We start from the raw sequence: 8,049 nt of genomic DNA, 5'->3' as shown, positions 1-8,049 counted from the left end.
CCATTTGGGAGTTGCGATCAGGGCTCGACATCTCCCTCCCCAGTGAGATGGCTAGCTACCTGTTGGGAGGCACAGTTGACAGTGTGCTGGACCAGGTTCCCAGACAAATGTGGCTCTCTCTCGTCTACCATCACTTTCAACTTCTATGTGTAGTGTGTGAGGTGTGTGGGTGTAAGTGGTGTTGTGTGGAGATAGGTGGGTGTGATGTTGTGCTGTGTGAGTCAATGGTGTCCTGTCACCCTGTCTCGTTTTGTGGTGTGCAAAGGATGCTGGTCCAGGTAGGGGTTGGTTTTCATCTGATGTTTGTGGGTGTGTCCACATGGGTGATGACCTCTAGATGTCTCTTCCATGCTGGGCATGGCTTTCCCTACCAGGAGCAAGTTGGGGCGTGTCGTTGGGGCGTGTCATTGTGGTGTGTGTGTTGTGATTGTGGGCGGCAGGGAGTACAGGCACACTTCGACGTTATTGTGGGGTTCGTTGTGTTCATCATCCATTTGGCCTGTGAGCGTGCAAAGCGGTCGGATGGCAGTGCTCAGTCCGCCAGCTCCGCATTCTCATCGTATTTGGCCGTGCGGTCATGCCTCGGCAGGAGTGACCTTTTCGAGCCGTTGTACAGCTTTTCCCGTCGGCGGCTGTCAGATTTGCAGTTTTTCCAACCGTGGCGGATGGTGTTTTGTGCCATCCGTCCACCCCGGTCTGATTTCACGTACATTGCATCGTAATTTGACCACCGGAATTGATGCGGGTCATGCGGAGGGATTTTACTCGCTTTCATGGCTGTTGGAGGGCTTTTCCTTCCGTCATTGTAATGGGCCCCAAACTTAGGAATCATCCTCAATCCTAGTAGTAATGAAGATGTATTGACTGTGTCTGATAGCATAGGCAAGTATGATATTATCCAGCAGTTCCCTGGTATGTTTACTCAAATTTTGGGAAAGTTGATTGGGCTTAGCCATAAGACCAAGAAGAAAGATGGTGCTGTTCCAGTGAAGCAGAGGTTACGAAGAGTGCCAGTGAATGTGAGGGAGGAGTTAAAAAACATGTTGGAAGGGTTTGTTGATGAAGGCATTGTTGAGGAGGTGGAGTCATTGGAGTGGGTTTCTCCCATTGTTTCGTCTCGCAAACCAGATTAAAGTGTCAGATCATGTGTGGATTTGAAAGCTTTGAATGCCAATTTGGTGGTGGATTGCCTTCCTTTTCTAAACATCAAAGAAGTGGTGTGTATGCTGGAGGGAGCCAGGGTGTTCTCTACATTGGATCTCTATTTAGCATACCACCAGATTGAATTTACTGAAGAATTGAGGAAATTTACTTCATTTATAACACCCCAAGGTTTATTTTTGTTCAAAAGGATGCCTTTTGCTGTAGCCTCAGTGGCATCCGTATTTTATTTCAAAGGGCGATGTTCCAAATTTCCAAGAATGTAGACAAATTTGTTAAATGCTTCCAAGACGACATTCTCATGTTCTCAAAGAATGAGGAGAAACATATGGGGCATGTGGTAGCAGAGATTATGAATGCATGGGCTGACTCTTAAAGTTGAAAAGTGCACGTTTTTTCATCTTTGATGCACATGTTATCAGGGGATGGTGTAATACCTAAGAAATCACTGGTAGATGCCATTGTTAGGGCTCCTGTGCCAGATAATAAGGAAAAGGTATTATCACTTGCAGGGCTGTGTGAATATTAAAGCAAGTTCAAACAAGGATTTGCCACAAAAATGGAACCTCTCAGAGAACTGAAAAGAAATATGGCTGAGTTCATTTGGTCAGAAAAGGTTCACTGATTGAATAGCGACGCCCCAAATATCCCCATACACAAATATCAAGTTTCAAATATCGATGTAAAAAAAATCAACATCCTATATTTATAATGGTAAGTATAAAAATATTGAAAACAAATATCGATGTAAAAAATTAATGTTAAATATATTAAATAATAAAATTTACTTTAAAAAAATTCTTTAGATTTAATATACATTTGAACAAATATAAGAAATAAATATAATAAAAACATTTTCAACATACATATATAAAATTTAATATATATATATATATATCTACTTTAAAACATTTAATATACTATTAATTTTTTATTTATTTATAATTTTATAAATATATAAAAATTTACAAATAAATATATATATTTACATAGACTTATAACATAAAATCTAACAAAAAATATTATATTATAAATTAAAACATAAAAATATTTTAAACTTTAATTTTGCACTCCGTTGAGTGCAACAGTAGGGAAAGTGTTAGATAGAGGAGGAGAAAAAATTACTTTTGCCACTCCAGTTAGTGCAACAGTAGGGAAAGTGTTGGATGGCGGACTAGTAAAAATGACTAATCCCACTCCAGTGAGTGCAACACTAGGGAAAGTGTTGGATAAAGGAGGGGTAAAATGTACTATTCCCACTCCAGTGAGTGCAACAGTAGGGAAAGTGTTGGATAGCGAAGAGGTAAAAAATACTATTCCCACTCCAGTGAGTGCAACATTAGGGAAAGTGTTGGATAGCACAGGGGTAAAAATTACTATTCCCACTCCAGTTAGTGCAACGATAGGGAAAGTGTTGGATAGTGAAGGGGTAAAAATTACTATTTCCACTCCAGTTAGTGCAACAATATGGAAAGTGTTGAATAACTTAGGGGTAAAAATTAATATTTCCGCTGGAATCAGTTCAAAATTAAAAACAAATAAAATATCAACAACACAAAAGATTTTTTTAAAAACATATAAAAATATTAAATATTACAAAAGATATAAACAGATTATAATGTTAAAAAGATCTAACCAAAGGGGGCGGAGCTTGCTGGCGTCCATGAAAGACGTGTGAGAGCTGAGCTCCTCGCCTGAGCCCCTTTAATATTCGACAAAGATATCCTTTTGACGCCTTGCTGGCCCTAGCAGGGGCAGTTCTTGCTTCTACGATCCCCAGAGCTAGCGGGGGCACCTTCCAGGATCGAAATCGGTGGTGTCATCGGTCAACGGACCGGCGGAGTTTGGCGTGGCGGACCAGGCCGCAATCCACGGACTATCCTTGGAGTTGTCCGTCCTACGTAACGCTACGTGCGGCGTGGAGTCCCTGTGAGGTTCCGGGCTGCCGGACTGCCTCCTATCCTGTGGTTCTCCTGGACTGGTTTGCACCGGTGCTTTGGTCATTGAACTCTGTCGCGCAGCTTCTACGAGTGTGTCAACTGTGCCTTCGCAGCGGAGGCCTGGGGCACTCCGGAGAGGCCCGGGAGCCCAGCGGCAGGAGACTGCGCCCTACGGACGCCGGTTGGCGGGAGACATTTCTACTTCGGCCTGCTTGAGGGCTGGAAGGGCACTAGTGCCGGGACACGTTTTTGGAGTGTGCTGGCGCTTCTTGGCAACCTGCGGTGAGACTTGCACTGTGGTGAGTGACTGGGGGTTGAGATCGTCCCCCTGGCCTCGCCCGTACCACGCGGCCCGCGGCCGCCATTTTGACCTCCAATCTTTGCTACGCGCCAGACTGATTAGCGGAGTTCACTTCCCCGGCGCCCCCCCTGCATTGTGCCGGTGTTTGCTCTCTGACTCTTCCACACTGTGTGCAACGCCATGGGAAAGGGCGACAGAAACCAGCCGAAGCTCACGTTCGAGCAACGGAAACCGAGGGGCGCGGAGGGGGCGCCTCCGGAGACCTCGTCGCAGGCGGCTGATAGCTCGCTTTGCGCTGACATTCGCGAAATGCTCTGTACCATGGAAAAGGGCTTGCAGGAGAGCATGTCTGCGATTGGCACAAAAATTGATGCTTTATCCTTCAGAATGGACCGAATGTCAGAGAGAGTGGACAAGCATGCTGAGAGGTTGGATATGGTGGAGCGTAGGCTGACGGAAGCCGAGGAAGCCCAGACGGAGTGGGATAAGGACCGTAAGCAGTTCGGTCGCCTGCTCCAGGTCATACAGGACAAAACGGAGGACTTGGAGGCTCGTTCACGGCGCTCCAACGTCCGCCTCACAGGGGTGGCGGAATCCACCAACACTGGCAAGATGGAACTGTTCGTTGAGAAGTTGCTTCGCACGCTGCTGGGGGAGGACGTCTTCTCCCCCATGTTTATCGTCGAGAGGGCCCATCGCACTCTGGGTCCCAAACCGCAGCCTGGCCTCCCACCGCGGCCAATCATTGCCAAACTTTTGAATTACAGGGACCGCGATTTGGCACTACGGCTGGCGAGGGAGAAAGGGGAACTACAGTTTGAAGGCATGAACATTTCCCTCTATCCTGACTTCACGGCGAGAGTTCAGGAGGAACGGAAGCGCTTCGCCCCCTATAAGAAGCAGATGAGAGACATGGGGCTGGACTATGCCATGTTGTACCCGGCGAGACTCCGGATCAACAAACAGGGGCACTCGCACTTTTTCACCGACCCAGCGGACCTGAAAAAATCGCTTAAGGAATGGGCCAAGGAACAGCGCAATAGCCCGAGGGGTCCACGTACAGACGAGGAAGAGGCTGCGTCTCTGGATGGTCAGGGGTGATCTGTTCTTCGCCCCAGAGCCAGGTTTGGCTGTGTCTTTGTGAGTGATTGTGTTGCACTACAAAGCCCGATGTGCCTTCTCTCTGCTTGTCCGGACCACGGTTGATGGGCCCGGAGTAGTGCTACTGGGTTGGGTTCTTGCTGACATTTACTGCTGTATTTCTGGTTTTGGGGGGGTGCTACCCGCAGAACATTGGGACTGGATATCCACCACTCTGCTTACTTTCCTGCTGGGGCTGGGGCGGGGTGCCGAAGCAATGGGGGTAGGGCGGGGAGCTACGGTTGTACCTGGTCCTTGTCTGAGCGTATTACTGTCTGGCTGGGAACCTCTGCCCCTGCGCTTTCGGCTTTAGACTCTCTAGAGGGTCTTGGGTTTGTAGCGGGTTGTATCGGGTGGGTTCGGGGTGGGTAGTGCTATGCTCTGTCTGACCGGGTTGGGGTTGGTCGGCTGTGGGTGGGTAGTTGTTTGCTATGTTCTTATGCTGCTGCTAATATGGTGTGTGGGGTTCGGGGTCTGTTGGGAGGGGGGTCTGTTTATGCCAACTACTGCATTGTGTCTGCTGTATCGTCTGCTCTGCCCTACTTTTTTCTCTAGTCTGCAATGTCGACCGCTGAGACTCTAGAACCAGAGAGCGCCCTGGGCTCTCTGCGATTACTGTCATGGAACGTGAGAGGGCTTAATGATTTCCGTAAACTCAGAAAGGTCTTGGCGTACTTGCAGCGCCACCGGATTGACCTTGCTTTGCTGCAGGAAACACATCTTCCACTGTCCAGTCCTATGTTGCAGATGAGGGGTCTTGGTTCCGCTTGTGTTGCTGCAGGGTTCACCACGCATGCTAGGGGGGTGAGCACCTGGGCTAATCCCAAATCCCAACTGTCGCTAAAGCGGGTGGCGGTAGACCCTGAGGGGCGGTATGTGATTGCACGATGTGTGGGGAAGGGACATGATCTTTTGCTGGTGAATGTGTATGGCCCCAACTACGATTCCCCAGATTTCTATGCTTTGCTGGCAGACAGCTGTAGGCAGTTTGTGGGCTCTAGGATGCTGTGGGGGGGGACTTTAACTTAGTGCTGAACCCAGAACTAGACAGATCGGCGGGCCCCACTAGATCCCCGGCTGCTTCGGCATTGCTTCTGTTGTCAGAATGTGTGAAGCTTGACTTGCTGGATGTGTGGCGTCATAGACACTCAGGGCGGGGTGGGTTCACCCATTACTCGGCCTACCATAACCTCCATACACGTATAGACTACTGGTTTGTTTCCCGCTCCCTGCTTGATGCGGTGAAGGGGTGTACGGTGCTGCCTCGCACACTGTCTGACCACTCGCCATTACTCCTGCTACTGGTTGCTCCTCCTAGGAGGATTCCCCCGTTTACCTGGAGGTTCCCCCCCGTATTCCCTCCTAGATGAAGTTTTCAGAGGGGAACTAGCCGACGACATAGAGACCTATTTCTCGACTAATGTGGGTTCGGTGGATAGCGTTCAGGTGCTCTGGGATGCGTTTAAGGTGTACATCAGGGGGATGACTATGGCAAAACACTCTGGGGTGCTCAAGGCTATTAGGCGCCGGCTGCAACTCCTTGAAACACAACTCTCCGACCTGGAACGGCAGGCGGGAGTCTCGGGTGCTCCCACAGACACAGCCGAACTTAAGCCTTTGCTAGAGGAATTTCAAGAGGAGGCGGATAGGGAAATTAAACATATGGGTAAATATGCCACGGCGCGCGCGTATGGGGAACGGGAGCGACCTGGTGCTCTCCTGGCCAAACTGATGCGCAACAACAGGCCCCCATTGGTGATTGAGGAATTAGTGACTGCTGCTGGGGAAGTAGTGGCGGAGGAGCAGGACATACTCGCGGAATTTCACTCTTACTATACGGCACTCTACTCCTCGAGGGATAGCCACCTTGAGGAGGAAATCGATGACTATTTAAGTTACATCCAAATGCCCTTCTTAGCCGACTGGCAGAGGGAGTTTCTTATGGCCCCAATCCAAAAGGAGGAGATAACGGAGGCACTGGAGGGCATGAAGTCTGGTAGTGCTCCTGGAGCGGATGGCCTCACGGTGGCGTTTTACAAGGCCTTTCAGGACAAACTCGTCCCGTATTTGATGCTTCTGTTCGATGACATTTGTCAACAGGGCAGCATGTCGAAATCCATGAGAGAGGCGCTACTTATTACCATCCCGAAGCCGGGTAAACCCCCTAATCAGTGTGGCTCTTACCGACCATTGTCGCTGATCAATGTGGACGCGAAACTGTATGCAAAGGTGCTTGCGACCCGTTTGGCGCACCTGGTCCCGGACCTGGTTGCCCCAGAGCAGGCTGGGTTTGTCCCCTCACGCAATCTCACTTATAATATCCGCACGGTATTGGGCACGATACAACACGTCAAGCAGGAGAATAAGGCGGTAGCCATCTTCTTAGACATGGAGAAGGCCTTCGACTCTGTTGAGTGGTCGTTCATGCTTAGGGTCCTGCGTAAGTTTGGACTCGGTGAACCGTTTCTACAAATGTTGGGAGCTCTATATTACAAGCCCACTGCGAGATTGAAGATAGGGAACTTAGTGACTGCTCCTATCGAGATTGGAAGGGGCACCCGTCAGGGCTGTCCCCTCTCTCCGCTGTTGTACGCCATGGTTGCGGAACCCCTCGCCTGCGCTATACGAGAGTATCATCGGTTCGAAGGGATAAACTTTCCGACGTACCAGATTGGTATCTCAACTTACGCGGATGACACTCTGCTATATGTCCGTGACCCGGAGACAAACCTCTCTGCGGTGCTGCGGGAAGTGGTAAGATTTGGGGCCTTGTCGGGCCTTCGGGTCAACTGGGACAAGTCGGTGGCGTTGCCCTTGACTCCGGTGACAGTCCCATTTGCCTCGGAGTACCCATTGCAGTGGACTACAGACTCCATCCGCTATCTGGGGATACGCATACATACGGACCCGGAGGTCCTGATACGAGAGAACTATAGGGTCGCCTATTCCAAACTGGTAGATGATGTCGAAGTGTGGTGCAGACTCCCGCTTTCTCTCATGGGCAGGATAGCGCTCATGAAGATGGTAGTGCTCCCCAGATTTCTTTTTTTATTTACAAATATACCGGTGGTCCTCTCCAAAGCTTTTTTCCGGCAACTTACTCAGACGCTCATCCGCCTTGCGTGGGGGGGTAAGCAGCCGAGGGTGCAGTGGCAAACGCTCATGCTTCCATATGAGCAAAGGGGCCTTGGGGCTCCAGACCTGGAGCGGTACTATAGGATCGCTCAGGGAGCACATCTTCACTCATGGATTCATGGGGATCCTGGCATCCCTCATGTGAACCTGGAACGACTCTTTGCAGACCCCATCCCTCTCCCGGCCACGGTATGCTATCCACCCGATCGGAGGGTCGGCAATCTGGATTCTATCGCAGCCACTAACCATGCTTGGCATGCACTGGTTAGCTCCCGTGAGAGTGTGCTGCTGTACTCACCCTTGCTCCGTGTGGAGTGGGCAGTCTGGTTGGCCCCACTGACGGAGAAGGGCATCCTGAAGGCGCTACGTGAA

The sequence above is a fragment of the Lissotriton vulgaris genome, chromosome 2_1 (genome assembly GCF_964263255.1).
Source record: "Lissotriton vulgaris chromosome 2_1, aLisVul1.2, whole genome shotgun sequence".
Taxonomy (NCBI): domain Eukaryota; kingdom Metazoa; phylum Chordata; class Amphibia; order Caudata; family Salamandridae; genus Lissotriton; species Lissotriton vulgaris.
The sequence above is the reverse complement of the archived record's forward strand: the minus strand, read 5'-3'. Positions refer to the sequence as shown.